The 20206-nt window shown below is 47.6% G+C and overlaps 5 non-coding genes across 5 annotated transcripts; all 5 read left to right on the top strand.

Annotated features, from left to right (window-relative positions):
• The first annotated feature begins 6948 nt into the window (after positions 1–6948).
• TRNAK-CUU (transfer RNA lysine (anticodon CUU)) lies at positions 6949–7021 on the top strand. The gene has a single exon. It is a non-coding gene; the product is annotated as a tRNA-Lys (tRNA).
• Positions 7022–7535: 514 nt separating this feature from the next.
• On the top strand, positions 7536–7608 carry TRNAK-CUU (transfer RNA lysine (anticodon CUU)). Its single transcript has one exon. It is a non-coding gene; the product is annotated as a tRNA-Lys (tRNA).
• A 9039-nt stretch (positions 7609–16647) lies between these two features.
• TRNAK-CUU (transfer RNA lysine (anticodon CUU)) lies at positions 16648–16720 on the top strand. The gene has a single exon. It is a non-coding gene; the product is annotated as a tRNA-Lys (tRNA).
• Positions 16721–17234: 514 nt separating this feature from the next.
• On the top strand, positions 17235–17307 carry TRNAK-CUU (transfer RNA lysine (anticodon CUU)). Its single transcript has one exon. It is a non-coding gene; the product is annotated as a tRNA-Lys (tRNA).
• An 809-nt stretch (positions 17308–18116) lies between these two features.
• Positions 18117–18189, top strand: TRNAK-CUU (transfer RNA lysine (anticodon CUU)). Its single transcript has one exon. It is a non-coding gene; the product is annotated as a tRNA-Lys (tRNA).
• The last annotated feature ends 2017 nt before the right edge of the window (positions 18190–20206 follow it).

The following is a 20206-nucleotide window of genomic DNA, read 5'->3' as shown; positions in this document are numbered from 1 at the left end:
GTCAGAGTTTTTCCACAATACCTGACGAACATTTAATTTTTGGGCTTCCGTGGCGCAATGGTTAGCGCGTTCAGCTGTTAACCGAAAGGTTGGTGGTTCGAGCCCACCCGGGAGAGGTGTTATGGGATCTCGAATGTAACGTAAAAAGTCAGAGTTTTTCCACAATACCTGACGAACATTTAATTTTTGGGCTTCCGTGGCACAATGGTTAGCGCGTTCAGCTGTTAACCGAAAGGTTGGTGTTTCGAGCCCACCCGGGAGAGGTGTTGTGGGGTCTCAGATGTAGCGTGAAAAGTCATAACTTTTCCACAATACATGACAACCATTTAATTTCTGATCTCCGGTGGCTCAATGGTTATCGCGTTCGGCTGTTAACCAATAGTTTGGTGGTTCGAGCCCACCCGGGAGCGGTGTTGTGGGATCTCAAATGTAACGTAAAAAGCCAAAGTTTTTCCACAATACCTGACGACCATCTAATTTTTGGGCTTCCGTGGCGCAATGGTAAGCGCGTTCGGCTGTTAACCAATAGGTTGGTGGTTAGAGCCCACCCGGGAGAGGTGTAGTGGGGTCTCAGATGTAGCGTGAAAAGTCATAACTTTTCCACAATACCTGACAACCATTTATTTTCTGAGCTTCCGTGGCTCAATGGTTAGCGCGTTCGGCTGTTAACCAATAGGTTGGTTGTTCGAGCCCACCCGGGAGCGGTGTTATGGGATCTCAAATGTAACGTAGAAAGTCAGAGTTTTTCCACAATACCTGACGTACATTTAATTTTTGGGCTTCCGTGGCGCAATGGTTAGCGCGTTCAGCTGTTAACCGAAAGGTTGGTGGTTCGAGCCCACCCGGGAGAGGTGTTGTGGGGTCTCAGATGTAGCGTGAAAAGTCATAACTTTTCCCCAATACGTGACAACCATTTAATTTCTGAGCTCCCTTGGCTCAATGGTTGTCGCGTTCGGCTGTTAACCAATAGGTTGGTGGTTCGAGCCCACCCGAGAGAGGTGACGTGGGGTCTCAGATGTAGCGTGAAAAGTCATAACTTTTTCACAATACCTGACATCCATTTAATTTCTGAGCTTCCGTGGCTCAATTGTTAGCGCGTTCGGCTGTTAACCAATAGGTTGGTGGTTCGAGCCCACCCGGGAGCGGTGTTATGGGATCTCAAATGTAACGTAAAAAGTCAGAGTTTTTCCACAATACCTGACGAACATTTAATTTTTGGGCTTCCGTGGCGCAATGGTTAGAGCGTTCAGCTGTTAACCGAAAGGTTGGTGGTTCGAGCCCACCCGGGAGAGGTGTTATGGGATCTCGAATGTAACGTAAAAAGTCAGAGTTTTTCCACAATACCTGACGAACATTTAATTTTTGGGCTTCCGTGGCACAATGGTTAGCGCGTTCAGCTGTTAACCAAAAGGTTGGTGTTTCGAGCCCACCCGGGAGAGGTGTTGTGGGGTCTCAGATGTAGCGTGAAAAGTCATAACTTTTCCACAATACATGACAACCATTTAATTTCTGATCTCCGGTGGCTCAATGGTTATCACGTTCGGCTGTTAACCAATAGTTTGGTGGTTCGAGCCCACCCGAGAGCGGTGTTGTGGGATCTCAAATGTAACGTAAAAAGCCAAAGTTTTTCCACAATACCTGACGACCATCTAATTTTTGGGCTTCCGTGGCGCAATGGTAAGCGCGTTCGGCTGTTAACCAATAGGTTGGTGGTTAGATCCCACCCGGGAGAGGTGTAGTGGGGTCTCAGATGTAGCGTGAAAAGTCATAACTTTTCCACAATACCTGACAACCATTTATTTTCTGAGCTTCCGTGGCTCAATGGTTAGCGCGTTCGGCTGTTAACCAATAGGTTGGTTGTTCGAGCCCACCCGGGAGCGGTGTTATGGGATCTCAAATGTAACGTAGAAAGTCAGAGTTTTTCCACAATACCTGACGAACATTTAATTTTTGGGCTTCCGTGGCGCAATGGTTAGCGCGTTCAGCTGTTAACCGAAAGGTTGGTGGTTCGAGCCCACCCGGGAGAGGTGTTGTGGGGTCTCAGATGTAGCGTGAAAAGTCATAACTTTTCCACAATACCTGACAACCATTTAATTTTTGAGATTCCGTGGCTCAATGGTTAGCGCGTTCGGCTGTTAACCAATAGGTTGGTGGTTCGACCCACCCGGGAGCGGTGTTATGGGATCTCAAATGTAACGTAAAAAGACAGAGTTTTTCCACAATACCTGACGAACATTTAATTTTTGGGCTTCCGTGGCGCAATGGTTAGCGCGTTCAGCTGTTAACCCAAAGGTTGGTGGTTCTAGCCCACCCGGGAGAGGTGTTGTGGGGTCTCAGATGTAGCGTAAAAAGTCAGAGTTTTTCCACAATACCTGACGAATATTTAATTGTTGGGCTTCCGTGGCGCAATGGTTAGCGCGTTCGGTTGTTAACCAAAAGGTTGGTGGTTCGAGCGCACCCTGGAGCGGTGTTGTGTAGTCTCAAATGTAACGTAAAAGGAAAAGTTTTTCCACAATACCTGACGAACATTTAATTTTTGGGCTTCCGTGGCGCAATGGTTAGCGCGTTCAGCTGTTAACCGAAGGGTTGGTGGTTCGAGCCCACCCGGGAGAGGTGACGTGGGGTCTCAGATGTAGCGTAAAAAGTCAAAACTTTTCCACAATACGTGACAACCATTTAATTACTGAGCTTCCGTGGCTCAATGGTTAGCGCGTTCGGCTGTTATCCAATAGGTTGGTGGTTCGAGCCCACCCGGGAGAGGTGACGTGGGGTCTCAGATGTAGCGTGAAAATCATAACTTTTCCACAATACCTGACAACCATTTAATTTCTGAGCTTCCGTGGCTCAATGGTTAGCGCGTTCGGCTGTTAACCAATAGGTTGGTGGTTCGAGCCAACCCGGGAGCGGTGTTAAGGGACCTCAAATGTAACGTAAAAAGTCAGAGTTTTTCCACAATACCTGACGAACATTTAATTTTTGGGCTTCCGTGGCGCAATGGTTAGCGCGTTCAGCTGTTAACCGAAAGGTTGGTGGTTCGAGCCCACCCGGGAGAGGTGTTGTGGGGTCTCAGATGTAGCGTGAAAAGTCATTACTTTTCCCCAATACGTGACAACCATTTAATTTCTGAGCTCCCTTGGCTCAATGGTTGTCGCGTTCGGCTGTTAACCAATAGGTTGGTGGTTCGAGCCCACCCGGGAGAGGTGACGTGGGGTCTCAGATGTAGCGTGAAAAGTCATAACTTTTTCACAATACCTGACATCCATTTAATTTCTGAGCTTCCGTGGCTCAATTGTTAGCGCGTTCGGCTGTTAACCAATAGGTTGGTGGTTCGAGCCCACCCGGGAGCGGTGTTATGGGATCTCAAATGTAACGTAAAAAGTCAGAGTTTTTCCATAATACCTGACGAACATTTAATTTTTGGGCTTCCGTGGCACAATGGTTAGCGCGTTCAGCTGTTAACCGAAAGTTTGGTGGTTCGAGCCCACCCGGGAGAGGTGTTATGGGATCTCGAATGTAACGTAAAAAGTCAGAGTTTTTCCACAATACCTGACGAACATTTAATTTTTGGGCTTCCGTGGCACAATGGTTAGCGCGTTCAGCTGTTAACCGAAAGGTTGGTGTTTCGAGCCCACCCGGGAGAGGTGTTGTGGGGTCTCAGATGTAGCGTGAAAAGTCATAACTTTTCCACAATACATGACAACCATTTAATTTCTGATCTCCGGTGGCTCAATGGTTATCGCGTTCGGCTGTTAACCAATAGTTTGGTGGTTCGAGCCCACCCGGGAGCGGTGTTGTGGGATCTCAAATGTAACGTAAAAAGCCAAAGTTTTTCCACAATACCTGACGACCCTCTAATTTTTGGGCTTCCGTGGCGCAATGGTAAGCGCGTTCGGCTGTTAACCAATAGGTTGGTGGTTAGAGCCCACACGGGAGAGGTGTAGTGGGGTCTCAGATGTAGCGTGAAAAGTCATAACTTTTCCACAATACCTGACAACCATTTATTTTCTGAGCTTCCGTGGCTCAATGGTTAGCGCGTTCGGCTGTTAACCAATAGGTTGGTTGTTCGAGCCCACCCGGGAGCGGTGTTATGGGATCTCAAATGTAACGTAGAAAGTCAGAGTTTTTCCACAATACCTGACGAACATTTAATTTTTGGGCTTCCGTGGCGCAATGGTTAGCGCGTTCAGCTGTTAACCGAAAGGTTGGTGGTTCGAGCCCACCCGGGAGAGGTGTTGTGGGGTCTCAGATGTAGCGTGAAAAGTCATAACTTTTCCCCAATACGTGACAACCATTTAATTTCTGAGCTCCCTTGGCTCAATGGTTGTCGCGTTCGGCTGTTAACCAATAGGTTGGTGGTTCGAGCCCACCCGGGAGAGGTGACGTGGGGTCTCAGATGTAGCGTGAAAAGTCATAACTTTTTCACAATACCTGACATCCATTTAATTTCTGAGCTTCCGTGGCTCAATTGTTAGCGCGTTCGGCTGTTAACCAATAGGTTGGTGGTTCGAGCCCACCCGGGAGCGGTGTTATGGGATCTCAAATGTAACGTAAAAAGTCAGAGTTTTTCCATAATACCTGACGAACATTTAATTTTTGGGCTTCCGTGGCACAATGGTTAGCGCGTTCAGCTGTTAACCGAAAGTTTGGTGGTTCGAGCCCACCCGGGAGAGGTGTTATGGGATCTCGAATGTAACGTAAAAAGTCAGAGTTTTTCCACAATACCTGACGAACATTTAATTTTTGGGCTTCCGTGGCACAATGGTTAGCGCGTTCAGCTGTTAACCGAAAGGTTGGTGTTTCGAGCCCACCCGGGAGAGGTGTTGTGGGGTCTCAGATGTAGCGTGAAAAGTCATAACTTTTCCACAATACATGACAACCATTTAATTTCTGATCTCCGGTGGCTCAATGGTTATCGCGTTCGGCTGTTAACCAATAGTTTGGTGGTTCGAGCCCACCCGGGAGCGGTGTTGTGGGATCTCAAATGTAACGTAAAAAGCCAAAGTTTTTCCACAATACCTGACGACCCTCTAATTTTTGGGCTTCCGTGGCGCAATGGTAAGCGCGTTCGGCTGTTAACCAATAGGTTGGTGGTTAGAGCCCACACGGGAGAGGTGTAGTGGGGTCTCAGATGTAGCGTGAAAAGTCATAACTTTTCCACAATACCTGACAACCATTTATTTTCTGAGCTTCCGTGGCTCAATGGTTAGCGCGTTCGGCTGTTAACCAATAGGTTGGTTGTTCGAGCCCACCCGGGAGCGGTGTTATGGGATCTCAAATGTAACGTAGAAAGTCAGAGTTTTTCCACAATACCTGACGAACATTTAATTTTTGGGCTTCCGTGGCGCAATGGTTAGCGCGTTCAGCTGTTAACCGAAAGGTTGGTGGTTCGAGCCCACCCGGGAGAGGTGTTGTGGGGTCTCAGATGTAGCGTTTAAAGTCATAACTTTTCCACAATACCTGACAACCATTTAATTTCTGAGCTTCCGTGGCTCAATGGTTAGCGCGTTCGGCTGTTAACCAATAGGTTGGTTGTTCGAGCCCACCCGGGAGCGGTGTTATGGGATCTCAAATGTAACGTAGAAAGTCAGAGTTTTTCCACAATACCTGACGAACATTTAATTTTTGGGCTTCCGTGGCGCAATGGTTAGCGCGTTCAGCTGTTAACCGAAAGGTTGGTGGTTCGAGCCCACCCGGGAGAGGTGTTGTGGGGTCTCAGATGTAGCGTGAAAAGTCATAACTTTTCCACAATACCTGACGACCATTTTTATTTTTGGGCTTCCGTGGCGCAATGGTTAGCACGTTCGGCTGTTAACCGAAAGGTTGGTGGTTCGAGCACACCCGGGAGCGGTGTTGTGTAGTCTCAAAGGTTACGTAAAAAGAAAAGTTTTTCCACAATACCTGACGACCATTTATTTTTTGGGCTTCCTTGGCGCAATGGTTAGCTTGTTCGGCTGTTAACCGAAAGGTTGGTGGTTCGAGCCCACCCGAGAGAGGTGTTGTGGGGTCTCAGATGTAGCGTAAAAAGTCAAAACTTTTCCACAATACGTGACAAACATTTATTTTCTGAGCTTCCGTGGCTCAATGGTTAGCGCGTTCGGCTGTTAACCAATAGTTTGGTGGTTCGAGCCCACCCGGGAGCGGTGTTGTGGGATCTCAAATGTAACGTAAAAAGCCAAAGTTTTTCCACAATACCTGACGACCATCTAATTTTTGGGCTTCCGTGGCGCAATGGTAAGCGCGTTCGGCTGTTAACCAATAGGTTGGTGGTTAGAGCCCACCCGGGAGAGGTGTAGTGGGGTCTCAGATGTAGCGTGAAAAGTTATAACTTTTCCACAATACCTGACAACCATTTATTTTCTCAGCTTTCGTGGCTCAATGGTTAGCGCGTTCGGCTGTTAACCAATAGGTTGGTTGTTCGAGCCCACCCGGGAGCGGTGTTATGGGATCTCAAATGTAACGTAGAAAGTCAGAGTTTTTCCACAATACCTGACGAACATTTAATTTTTGGGCTTCCGTGGCGCAATGGTTAGCGCGTTCAGCTGTTAACCGAAAGGTTGGTGGTTCGAGCCCACCCGGGAGAGGTGTTGTGGGGTCTCAGATGTAGCGTGAAAAGTCATAACTTTTCCACAATACCTGACAACCATTTAATTTTTGAGATTCCGTGGCTCAATGGTTAGCGCGTTCGGCTGTTAACCAATAGGTTGGTGGTTCGACCCACCCGGGAGCGGTGTTATGGGATCTCAAATGTAACGTAAAAAGACAGAGTTTTTCCACAATACCTGACGAACATTTAATTTTTGGGCTTCCGTGGCGCAATGGTTAGCGCGTTCAGCTGTTAACCCAAAGGTTGGTGGTTCTAACCCACCCGGGAGAGGTGTTGTGGGGTCTCAGATGTAGCGTAAAAAGTCAAAACTTTTAAACAATACGTGACAAATATTTAATTTCTGAGCTTCCGTGGCTCAATGGTTAGCGCGTTCGGCTCTTAACCAATAGGTTGGTGGTTCGAGCCCACCCGGGAGCGGTGTTATGGGATCTCAAATGTAACGTAGAAAGTCAGAGTTTTTCCACAATACCTGACGAACATTTAATTTTTGGGCTTCCGTGGCGCAATGGTTAGCGCGTTCAGCTGTTAACCGAAAGGTTGGTGGTTCGAGCCCACCCGGGAGAGGTGTTGTGGGGTCTCAGATGTAGCGTGAAAAGTCATAACTTTTCCACAATACCTGACAACCATTTAATTTTTGAGATTCCGTGGCTCAATGGTTAGCGCGTTCGGCTGTTAACCAATAGGTTGGTGGTTCGACCCACCCGGGAGCGGTGTTATGGGATCTCAAATGTAACGTAAAAAGACAGAGTTTTTCCACAATACCTGACGAACATTTAATTTTTGGGCTTCCGTGGCGCAATGGTTAGCACGTTCAGCTGTTAACCCAAAGGTTGGTGGTTCTAACCCACCCGGGAGAGGTGTTGTGGGGTCTCAGATGTAGCGTAAAAAGTCAAAACTTTTAAACAATACGTGACAAATATTTAATTTCTGAGCTTCCGTGGCTCAATGGTTAGCGCGTTCGGCTCTTAACCAATAGGTTGGTGGTTCGAGCCCACCCGGGAGCGGTGTTATGGGATCTCAAATGTAACGTAGAAAGTCAGAGTTTTTCCACAATACCTGACGAACATTTAATTTTTGGGCTTCCGTGGCGCAATGGTTAGCGCGTTCAGCTGTTAACCGAAAGGTTGGTGGTTCGAGCCCACCCGGGAGAGGTGTTGTGGGGTCTCAGATGTAGCGTGAAAAGTCATAACTTTTCCACAATACCTGACGACCATTTTTATTTTTGGGCTTCCGTGGCGCAATGGTTAGCACGTTCGGCTGTTAACCGAAAGGTTGGTTGTTCGAGCCCACCCGGGAGCGGTGTTATGGGATCTCAAATGTAACGTAGAAAGTCAGAGTTTTTCCACAATACCTGACGAACATTTTATTTTTGGGCTTCCGTGGCGCAATGGTTAGCGCGTTCAGCTGTTAACCGAAAGGTTGGTGGTTCGAGCCCACCCGGGAGAGGTGTTGTGGGGTCTCAGATGTAGCGTGAAAAGTCATAACTTTTCCACAATACCTGACAACCATTTAATTTTTGAGATTCCGTGGCTCAATGGTTAGCGCGTTCGGCTGTTAACCAATAGGTTGGTGGTTCGACCCACCCGGGAGCGGTGTTATGGGATCTCAAATGTAACGTAAAAGGACAGAGTTTTTCCACAATACCTGACGAACATTTAATTTTTGGGCTTCCGTGGCGCAATGGTTAGCGCGTTCAGCTGTTAACCCAAAGGTTGGTGGTTCTAACCCACCCGGGAGAGGTGTTGTGGGGTCTCAGATGTAGCGTAAAAAGTCAAAACTTTTAAACAATACGTGACAAATATTTAATTTTTGGGCTTCCGTGGCGCAATGGTTAGCGCGTTCAGCTGTTAACCGAAAAGTTGGTGGTTCGAGCCCACCCGGGAGAGGTGTTGTGGGGTCTCAGATGTAGCGTGAAAAGTCATAACTTTTCCACAATACCTGACGACCATTTTTATTTTTGGGCTTCCGTGGCGCAATGGTTAGCACGTTCGGCTGTTAACCGAAAGGTTGGTGGTTCGAGCACACCCGGGAGCGGTGTTGTGTAGTCTCAAAGGTTACGTAAAAAGAAAAGTTTTTCCACAATACCTGACGACCATTTATTTTTTGGGCTTCCTTGGCGCAATGGTTAGCTTGTTCGGCTGTTATCCAATAGGTTGGTGGTTCGAGCCCACCCGGGAGAGGTGACGTGGGGTCTCAGATGTAGCGTGAAAAGTCATAACTTTTCCACAATACCTGACAACCATTTAATTTCTGAGCTTCCGTGGCTCAATGGTTAGCGCGTTCGGCTGTTAACCAATAGGTTGGTGGTTCGAGCCCACCCGGGAGCGGTGTTAAGGGACCTCAAATGTAACGTAAAAAGTCAGAGGTTTTCCACAATACCTGACGAACATTTAATTTCTGAGCTCCCTTGGCTCAATGGTTGTCGCGTTCGGCTGTTAACCAATAGGTTGGTGGTTCGAGCCCACCCGGGAGAGGTGACGTGGGGTCTCAGATGTAGCGTGAAAAGTCATAACTTTTTCACAATACCTGACATCCATTTAATTTCTGAGCTTCCGTGGCTCAATTGTTAGCGCGTTCGTCTGTTAACCAATAGGTTGGTGGTTCGAGCCCACCCGGGAGCGGTGTTATGGGATCTCAAATGTAACGTAAAAAGTCAGAGTTTTTCCACAATACCTGACGAACATTTAATTTTTGGGCTTCCGTGGCGCAATGGTTAGCGCGTTCAGCTGTTAACCGAAAGGTTGGTGGTTCGAGCCCACCCGGGAGAGGTGTTGTGGGGTCTCAGATGTAGCGTGAAAAGTCATAACTTTTCCACAATACCTGACAACCATTTAATTTTTGAGATTCCGTGGCTCAATGGTTAGCGCGTTCGGCTGTTAACCAATAGGTTGGTGGTTCGACCCACCCGGGAGCGGTGTTATGGGATCTCAAATGTAACGTAAAAAGACAGAGTTTTTCCACAATACCTGACGAACATTTAATTTTTGGGCTTCCGTGGCGCAATGGTTAGCGCGTTCAGCTGTTAACCCAAAGGTTGGTGGTTCGAGCCCACCCGAGAGAGGTGTTGTGGGGTCTCAGATGTAGCGTAAAAAGTCAAAACTTTTCCACAATACCTGAAGACCATTTTTATTTTTGGGCTTCCGTGGCGCAATGGTTAGCACGTTCGGCTGTTAACCGAAAGGTTGGTGGTTCGAGCACACCCGGGAGCGGTGTTGTGTAGTCTCAAAGGTTACGTAAAAAGAAAAGTTTTTCCACAATACCTGACGACCATTTATTTTTTGGGCTTCCTTGGCGCAATGGTTAGCTTGTTCGGCTGTTATCCAATAGGTTGGTGGTTCGAGCCCACCCGGGAGAGGTGACGTGGGGTCTCAGATGTAGCGTGAAAAGTCATAACTTTTCCACAATACCTGACAACCATTTAATTTCTGAGCTTCCGTGGCTCAATGGTTAGCGCGTTCGGCTGTTAACCAATAGGTTGGTGGTTCGAGCACACCCGGGAGCGGTGTTAAGGGACCTCAAATGTAACGTAAAAAGTCAGAGTTTTTCCACAATACCTGACGAACATTTAATTTTTGGGCTTCCGTGGCGCAATGGTTAGCGCGTTCAGCTGTTAACCGAAAGGTTGGTGGTTCGAGCCCACCCGGGAGAGGTGTTATGGGATCTCGAATGTAACGTAAAAAGTCAGAGTTTTTCCACAATACCTGACGAACATTTAATTTTTGGGCTTCCGTGGCACAATGGTTAGCGCGTTCAGCTGTTAACCGAAAGGTTGGTGTTTCGAGCCCACCCGGGAGAGGTGTTGTGGGGTCTCAGATGTAGCGTGAAAAGTCATAACTTTTCCACAATACATGACAACCATTTAATTTCTTATCTCCGGTGGCTCAATGGTTATCGCGTTCGGCTGTTAACCAATAGTTTGGTGGTTCGAGCCCACCCGGGAGCGGTGTTGTGGGATCTCAAATGTAACGTAAAAAGCCAAAGTTTTTCCACAATACCTGACGACCCTCTAATTTTTGGGCTTCCGTGGCGCAATGGTAAGCGCGTTCGGCTGTTAACCAATAGGTTGGTGGTTAGAGCCCACCCGGGAGAGGTGTAGTGGGGTCTCAGATGTAGCGTGAAAAGTCATAACTTTTCCACAATACCTGACAACCATTTATTTTCTGAGCTTCCGTGGCTCAATGGTTAGCGCGTTCGGCTGTTAACCAATAGGTTGGTTGTTCGAGCCCACCCGGGAGCGGTGTTATGGGATCTCAAATGTAACGTAGAAAGTCAGAGTTTTTCCACAATACCTGACGAACATTTAATTTTTGGGCTTCCGTGGCGCAATGGTTAGCGCGTTCAGCTGTTAACCGAAAGGTTGGTGGTTCGAGCCCACCCGGGAGAGGTGTTGTGGGGTCTCAGATGTAGCGTGAAAAGTCATAACTTTTCCACAATACCTGAAGACCATTTTTATTTTTGGGCTTCCGTGGCGCAATGGTTAGCACGTTCGGCTGTTAACCGAAAGGTTGGTGGTTCGAGCACACCCGGGAGCGGTGTTGTGTAGTCTCAAAGGTTACGTAAAAAGAAAAGTTTTTCCACAATACCTGACGACCATTTATTTTTTGGGCTTCCTTGGCGCAATGGTTAGCTTGTTCGGCTGTTATCCAATAGGTTGGTGGTTCGAGCCCACCCGGGAGAGGTGACGTGGGGTCTCAGATGTAGCGTGAAAAGTCATAACTTTTCCACAATACCTGACAACCATTTAATTTCTGAGCTTCCGTGGCTCAATGGTTAGCGCGTTCGGCTGTTAACCAATAGGTTGGTGGTTCGAGCACACCCGGGAGCGGTGTTAAGGGACCTCAAATGTAACGTAAAAAGTCAGAGTTTTTCCACAATACCTGACGAACATTTAATTTTTGGGCTTCCGTGGCGCAATGGTTAGCGCGTTCAGCTGTTAACCGAAAGGTTGGTGGTTCGAGCCCACCCGGGAGAGGTGTTATGGGATCTCGAATGTAACGTAAAAAGTCAGAGTTTTTCCACAATACCTGACGAACATTTAATTTTTGGGCTTCCGTGGCACAATGGTTAGCGCGTTCAGCTGTTAACCGAAAGGTTGGTGTTTCGAGCCCACCCGGGAGAGGTGTTGTGGGGTCTCAGATGTAGCGTGAAAAGTCATAACTTTTCCACAATACATGACAACCATTTAATTTCTTATCTCCGGTGGCTCAATGGTTATCGCGTTCGGCTGTTAACCAATAGTTTGGTGGTTCGAGCCCACCCGGGAGCGGTGTTGTGGGATCTCAAATGTAACGTAAAAAGCCAAAGTTTTTCCACAATACCTGACGACCCTCTAATTTTTGGGCTTCCGTGGCGCAATGGTAAGCGCGTTCGGCTGTTAACCAATAGGTTGGTGGTTAGAGCCCACCCGGGAGAGGTGTAGTGGGGTCTCAGATGTAGCGTGAAAAGTCATAACTTTTCCACAATACCTGACAACCATTTATTTTCTGAGCTTCCGTGGCTCAATGGTTAGCGCGTTCGGCTGTTAACCAATAGGTTGGTTGTTCGAGCCCACCCGGGAGCGGTGTTATGGGATCTCAAATGTAACGTAGAAAGTCAGAGTTTTTCCACAATACCTGACGAACATTTAATTTTTGGGCTTCCGTGGCGCAATGGTTAGCGCGTTCAGCTGTTAACCGAAAGGTTGGTGGTTCGAGCCCACCCGGGAGAGGTGTTGTGGGGTCTCAGATGTAGCGTGAAAAGTCATAACTTTTCCACAATACCTGACGACCATTTATTTTTTGGGCTTCCTTGGCGCAATGGTTAGCTTGTTCGGCTGTTAACCGAAAGGTTGGTGGTTCGAGCCCACCCGAGAGAGGTGTTGTGGGGTCTCTGATGTAGCGTAAAAAGTCAAAACTTTTCCACAATACGTGACAAACATTTATTTTCTGAGCTTCCGTGGCTCAATGGTTAGCGCGTTCGGCTGTTAACAAATAGTTTGGTGGTTCGAGCCCACCCGGGAGCGGTGTTGTGGGATCTCAAATGTAACGTAAAAAGCCAAAGTTTTTCCACAATACCTGACGACCATCTAATTTTTGGGCTTCCGTGGCGCAATGGTAAGCGCGTTCGGCTGTTAACCGAAAGGTTGGTGGTTCGAGCCCACCCGGGAGAGGTGTTGTGGGGTCTCAGATGTAGCGTGAAAAGTCATAACTTTTCCACAATACCTGACGACCATTTTTATTTTTGGGCTTCCGTGGCGCAATGGTTAGCACGTTCGGCTGTTAACCGAAAGGTTGGTGGTTCGAGCACACCCGGGAGCGGTGTTGTGTAGTCTCAAAGGTTACGTAAAAAGAAAAGTTTTTCCACAATACCTGACGACCATTTATTTTTTGGGCTTCCTTGGCGCAATGGTTAGCTTGTTCGGCTGTTATCCAATAGGTTGGTGGTTCGAGCCCACCCGGGAGAGGTGTTGTGGGGTCTCAGATGTAGCGTGAAAAGTCATAACTTTTCCACAATACCTGACGACCATTTTTATTTTTGGGCTTCCGTGGCGCAATGGTTAGCACGTTCGGCTGTTAACCGAAAGGTTGGTGGTTCCAGCACACCCGGGAGCGGTGTTGTGTAGTCTCAAAGGATACGTAAAAAGAAAAGTTTTTCCACAATACCTGACGACCATCTAATTTTTGGGCTTCCGTGGCGCAATGGTAAGCGCGTTCGGCTGTTAACCAATAGGTTGGTGGTTAGAGCCCACCCGGGAGAGGTGTAGTGGGGTCTCAGATGTAGCGTGAAAAGTCATAACTTTTCCACAATACCTGACAACCATTTATTTTCTCAGCTTCCGTGGCTCAATGGTTAGCGCGTTCGGCTGTTAACCAATAGGTTGGTTGTTCGAGCCCACCCGGGAGCGGTGTTATGGGATCTCAAATGTAACGTAGAAAGTCAGAGTTTTTCCACAATACCTGACGAACATTTAATTTTTGGGCTTCCGTGGCGCAATGGTTAGCGCGTTCAGCTGTTAACCGAAAGGTTGGTGGTTCGAGCCCACCCGGGAGAGGTGTTGTGGGGTCTCAGATGTAGCGTGAAAAGTCATAACTTTTCCACAATACCTGACGACCATTTTTATTTTTGGGCTTCCGTGGCGCAATGGTTAGCACGTACGGCTGTTAACCGAAAGGTTGGTGGTTCGAGCCCACCCGGGAGCGGTGTTGTGTAGTCTCAAAGGTTACGTAAAAAGAAAAGTTTTTCCACAATACCTGACGACCATTTATTTTTTGGGCTTCCTTGGCGCAATGGTTAGCTTGTTCGGCTGTTAACCGAAAGGTTGGTGGTTCGAGCCCACCCGAGAGAGGTGTTGTGGGGTCTCAGATGTAGCGTAAAAAGTCAAAACTTTTCCACAATACATGACAAACATTTATTTCCTGAGCTTCCGTGGCTCAATGGTTAGCGTGTTCGGCTTGTTAACCAATAAGTTGGTGGTTCGAGCCCACCCGGGAGCGGTGTTATGGGATCTCAAATGTAACGTAAAAAGTCAGAGTTTTTCCACAATACCTGACGAACATATAATTTTTGGGCTTCCGTGGCGCAATGGTTAGCGCGTTCAGCTGTTAACCGAAAGGTTGGTGGTTCGAGCCCACCCGGGAGAGGTGTTGTGGGGTCTCAGATGTAGCGTTTAAAGTCATAACTTTTCCACAATACCTGACAACCATTTAATTTCTGAGCTTCCGTGGCTCAATGGTTAGCGCGTTCGGCTGTTAACCAATAGGTTGGTTGTTCGAGCCCACCCGGGAGCGGTGTTATGGGATCTCAAATGTAACGTAGAAAGTCAGAGTTTTTCCACAATACCTGACGAACATTTAATTTTTGGGCTTCCGTGGCGCAATGGTTAGCGCGTTCAGCTGTTAACCGAAAGGTTGGTGGTTCGAGCCCACCCGGGAGAGGTGTTGTGGGGTCTCAGATGTAGCGTGAAAAGTCATAACTTTTCCACAATACCTGACGACCATTTTTATTTTTGGGCTTCCGTGGCGCAATGGTTAGCACGTTCGGCTGTTAACCGAAAGGTTGGTGGTTCGAGCACACCCGGGAGCGGTGTTGTGTAGTCTCAAAGGTTACGTAAAAAGAAAAGTTTTTCCACAATACCTGACGACCATTTATTTTTTGGGCTTCCTTGGCGCAATGGTTAGCTTGTTCGGCTGTTAACCGAAAGGTTGGTGGTTCGAGCCCACCCGAGAGAGGTGTTGTGGGGTCTCAGATGTAGCGTAAAAAGTCAAAACTTTTCCACAATACGTGACAAACATTTATTTTCTGAGCTTCCGTGGCTCAATGGTTAGCGCGTTCGGCTGTTAACCAATAGTTTGGTGGTTCGAGCCCACCCGGGAGCGGTGTTGTGGGATCTCAAATGTAACGTAAAAAGCCAAAGTTTTTCCACAATACCTGACGACCATCTAATTTTTGGGCTTCCGTGGCGCAATGGTAAGCGCGTTCGGCTGTTAACCAATAGGTTGGTGGTTAGAGCCCACCCGGGAGAGGTGTAGTGGGGTCTCAGATGTAGCGTGAAAAGTTATAACTTTTCCACAATACCTGACAACCATTTATTTTCTCAGCTTTCGTGGCTCAATGGTTAGCGCGTTCGGATGTTAACCAATAGGTTGGTTGTTCGAGCCCACCCGGGAGCGGTGTTATGGGATCTCAAATGTAACGTAGAAAGTCAGAGTTTTTCCACAATACCTGACGAACATTTAATTTTTGGGCTTCCGTGGCGCAATGGTTAGCGCGTTCAGCTGTTAACCGAAAGGTTGGTGGTTCGAGCCCACCCGGGAGAGGTGTTGTGGGGTCTCAGATGTAGCGTGAAAAGTCATAACTTTTCCACAATACCTGACAACCATTTAATTTTTGAGATTCCGTGGCTCAATGGTTAGCGCGTTCGGCTGTTAACCAATAGGTTGGTGGTTCGACCCACCCGGGAGCGGTGTTATGGGATCTCAAATGTAACGTAAAAAGACAGAGTTTTTCCACAATACCTGACGAACATTTAATTTTTGGGCTTCCGTGGCGCAATGGTTAGCGCGTTCAGCTGTTAACCCAAAGGTTGGTGGTTCGAGCCCACCCGAGAGAGGTGTTGTGGGGTCTCAGATGTAGCGTAAAAAGTCAAAACTTTTCCACAATACGTGACAAACATTTATTTTCTGAGCTTCCGTGGCTCAATGGTTAGCGTGTTCGGCTGTTAACCAATAGTTTGGTGGTTCGAGCCCACCCGGGAGCGGTGTTGTGGGATCTCAAATGTAACGTAAAAACCCAAAGTTTTTCCACAATACCTGACGACCATCTAATTTTTGGGCTTCCGTGGCGCAATGGTAAGCGCGTTCGGCTGTTAACCAATAGGTTGGTGGTTAGAGCCCACCCGGTAGAGGTGTAGTGGGGTCTCAGATGTAGCGTGAAAAGTCATAACTTTTCCACAATACCTGACAACCATTTATTTTCTCAGCTTCCGTGGCTCAATGGTTAGCGCGTTCGGCTGTTAACCAATAGGTTGGTTGTTCGAGCCCACCCGGGAGCGGTGTTATGGGATCTCAAATGTAACGTAGAAAGTCAGAGTTTTTCCACAATACCTGACGAACATTTAATTTTTGGGCTTCCGTGGCGCAATGGTTAGCGCGTTCAGCTGTTAACCGAAAGGTTGCTGGTTCGAGCCCACCCGGGAGAGGTGTTGTGGGGTCTCAGATGTAGCGTGAAAAGTCATAACTTTTCCACAATACCTGACAACCATTTAATTTTTGAGATTCCGTGGCTCAATGGTTAGCGCGTTCGGCTGTTAACCAATAGGTTGGTGGTTCGACCCACCCGGGAGCGGTGTTATGGGATCTCAAATGTAACGTAAAAAGACAGAGTTTTTCCACAATACCTGACGAACATTTAATTTTTGGGCTTCCGTGGCGCAATGGTTAGCGCGTTCAGCTGTTAACCCAAAGGTTGGTGGTTCTAACCCACCCGGGAGAGGTGTTGTGGGGTCTCAGATGTAGCGTAAAAAGTCAAAACCTTTAAACAATACGTGACAAATATTTAATTTCTGAGCTTCCGTGGCTCAATGGTTAGCGCGTTCGGCTCTTAACCAATAGGTTGGTGGTTCGAGCCCACCCGGGAGCGGTGTTATGGGATCTCAAATGTAACGTAGAAAGTCAGAGTTTTTCCACAATACCTGACGAACATTTAATTTTTGGGCTTCCGTGGCGCAATGGTTAGCGCGTTCAGCTGTTAACCGAAAGGTTGGTGGTTCGAGCCCACCCGGGAGAGGTGTTGTGGGGTCTCAGATGTAGCGTGAAAAGTCATAACTTTTCCACAATACCTGACAACCATTTAATTTTTGAGATTCCGTGGCTCAATGGTTAGCGCGTTCGGCTGTTAACCAATAGGTTGGTGGTTCGACCCACCCGGGAGCGGTGTTATGGGATCTCAAATGTAACGTAAAAAGACAGAGTTTTTCCACAATACCTGACGAACATTTAATTTTTGGGCTTCCGTGGCGCAATGGTTAGCGCGTTCAGCTGTTAACCCAAAGGTTGGTGGTTCTAACCCACCCGGGAGAGGTGTTGTGGGGTCTCAGATGTAGCGTAAAAAGTCAAAACTTTTAAACAATACGTGACAAATATTTAATTTCTGAGCTTCCGTGGCTCAATGGTTAGCGCGTTCGGCTCTTAACCAATAGGTTGGTGGTTCGAGCCCACCCGGGAGCGGTGTTATGGGATCTCAAATGTAACGTAGAAAGTCAGAGTTTTTCCACAATACCTGACGAACATTTAATTTTTGGGCTTCCGTGGCGCAATGGTTAGCGCGTTCAGCTGTTAACCGAAAGGTTGGTGGTTCGAGCCCACCCGGGAGAGGTGTTGTGGGGTCTCAGATGTAGCGTGAAAAGTCATAACTTTTCCACAATACCTGACGACCATTTTTATTTTTGGGCTTCCGTGGCGCAATGGTTAGCACGTTCGGCTGTTAACCGAAAGGTTGGTTGTTCGAGCCCACCCGGGAGCGGTGTTATGGGATCTCAAATGTAACGTAGAAAGTCAGAGTTTTTCCACAATACCTGACGAACATTTTATTTTTGGGCTTCCGTGGCGCAATGGTTAGCGCGTTCAGCTGTTAACCGAAAGGTTGGTGGTTCGAGCCCACCAGGGAGAGGTGTTGTGGGGTCTCAGATGTAGCGTGAAAAGTCATAACTTTTCCACAATACCTGACAACCATTTAATTTTTGAGATTCCGTGGCTCAATGGTTAGCGCGTTCGGCTGTTAACCAATAGGTTGGTGGTTCGACCCACCCGGGAGCGGTGTTATGGGATCTCAAATGTAACGTAAAAAGACAGAGTTTTTCCACAATACCTGACGAACATTTAATTTTTGGGCTTCCGTGGCGCAATGGTTAGCACGTTCAGCTGTTAACCCAAAGGTTGGTGGTTCTAACCCACCCGGGAGAGGTGTTGTGGGGTCTCAGATGTAGCGTAAAAAGTCAAAACTTTTAAACAATACGTGACAAATATTTAATTTCTGAGCTTCCGTGGCTCAATGGTTAGCGCGTTCGGCTCTTAACCAATAGGTTGGTGGTTCGAGCCCACCCGGGAGCGGTGTTATGGGATCTCAAATGTAACGTAGAAAGTCAGAGTTTTTCCACAATACCTGACGAACATTTAATTTTTGGGCTTCCGTGGCGCAATGGTTAGCGCGTTCAGCTGTTAACCGAAAGGTTGGTGGTTCGAGCCCACCCGGGAGAGGTGTTGTGGGGTCTCAGATGTAGCGTGAAAAGTCATAACTTTTCCACAATACCTGACGACCATTTTTATTTTTGGGCTTCCGTGGCGCAATGGTTAGCACGTTCGGCTGTTAACCGAAAGGTTGGTTGTTCGAGCCCACCCGGGAGCGGTGTTATGGGATCTCAAATGTAACGTAGAAAGTCAGAGTTTTTCCACAATACCTGACGAACATTTTATTTTTGGGCTTCCGTGGCGCAATGGTTAGCGCGTTCAGCTGTTAACCGAAAGGTTGGTGGTTCGAGCCCACCCGGGAGAGGTGTTGTGGGGTCTCAGATGTAGCGTGAAAAGTCATAACTTTTCCACAATACCTGACAACCATTTAATTTTTGAGATTCCGTGGCTCAATGGTTAGCGCGTTCGGCTGTTAACCAATAGGTTGGTGGTTCGACCCACCCGGGAGCGGTGTTATGGGATCTCAAATGTAACGTAAAAGGACAGAGTTTTTCCACAATACCTGACGAACATTTAATTTTTGGGCTTCCGTGGCGCAATGGTTAGCGCGTTCAGCTGTTAACCCAAAGGTTGGTGGTTCTAACCCACCCGGGAGAGGTGTTGTGGGGTCTCAGATGTAGCGTAAAAAGTCAAAACTTTTAAACAATACGTGACAAATATTTAATTTTTGGGCTTCCGTGGCGCAATGGTTAGCGCGTTCAGCTGTTAACCGAAAAGTTGGTGGTTCGAGCCCACCCGGGAGAGGTGTTGTGGGGTCTCAGATGTAGCGTGAAAAGTCATAACTTTTCCACAATACCTGACGACCATTTTTATTTTTGGGCTTCCGTGGCGCAATGGTTAGCACGTTCGGCTGTTAACCGAAAGGTTGGTGGTTCGAGCACACCCGGGAGCGGTGTTGTGTAGTCTCAAAGGTTACGTAAAAAGAAAAGTTTTTCCACAATACCTGACGACCATTTATTTTTTGGGCTTCCTTGGCGCAATGGTTAGCTTGTTCGGCTGTTATCCAATAGGTTGGTGGTTCGAGCCCACCCGGGAGAGGTGACGTGGGGTCTCAGATGTAGCGTGAAAAGTCATAACTTTTCCACAATACCTGACAACCATTTAATTTCTGAGCTTCCGTGGCTCAATGGTTAGCGCGTTCGGCTGTTAACCAATAGGTTGGTGGTTCGAGCCCACCCGGGAGCGGTGTTAAGGGACCTCAAATGTAACGTAAAAAGTCAGAGGTTTTCCACAATACCTGACGAACATTTAATATCTGAGCTCCCTTGGCTCAATGGTTGTCGCGTTCGGCTGTTAACCAATAGGTTGGTGGTTCGAGCCCACCCGGGAGAGGTGACGTGGGGTCTCAGATGTAGCGTGAAAAGTCATAACTTTTTCACAATACCTGACATCCATTTAATTTCTGAGCTTCCGTGGCTCAATTGTTAGCGCGTTCGGCTGTTAACCAATAGGTTGGTGGTTCGAGCCCACCCGGGAGCGGTGTTATGGGATCTCAAATGTAACGTAAAAAGTCAGAGTTTTTCCACAATACCTGACGAACATTTAATTTTTGGGCTTCCGTGGCGCAATGGTTAGCGCGTTCAGCTGTTAACCGAAAGGTTGGTGTTTCGAGCCCACCCGGGAGAGGTGTTGTTGGGTCTCAGATGTAGCGTGAAAAGTCATAACTTTTCCACAATACCTGACAACCATTTAATTTTTGAGATTCCGTGGCTCAATGGTTAGCGCGTTCGGCTGTTAACCAATAGGTTGGTGGTTCGACCCACCCGGGAGCGGTGTTATGGGATCTCAAATGTAACGTAAAAAGACAGAGTTTTTCCACAATACCTGACGAACATTTAATTTTTGGGCTTCCGTGGCGCAATGGTTAGCGCGTTCAGCT

Source organism: Phalangium opilio, unplaced genomic scaffold (genome assembly GCF_054372755.1).
Source record: "Phalangium opilio isolate 3A_F unplaced genomic scaffold, DU_Popi_V2 ptg000017l_1, whole genome shotgun sequence".
NCBI lineage: Eukaryota > Metazoa > Arthropoda > Arachnida > Opiliones > Phalangiidae > Phalangium > Phalangium opilio.
Note: the sequence above shows the minus strand (reverse complement) of the source record. Positions and strands in the feature narration are given on the sequence as shown.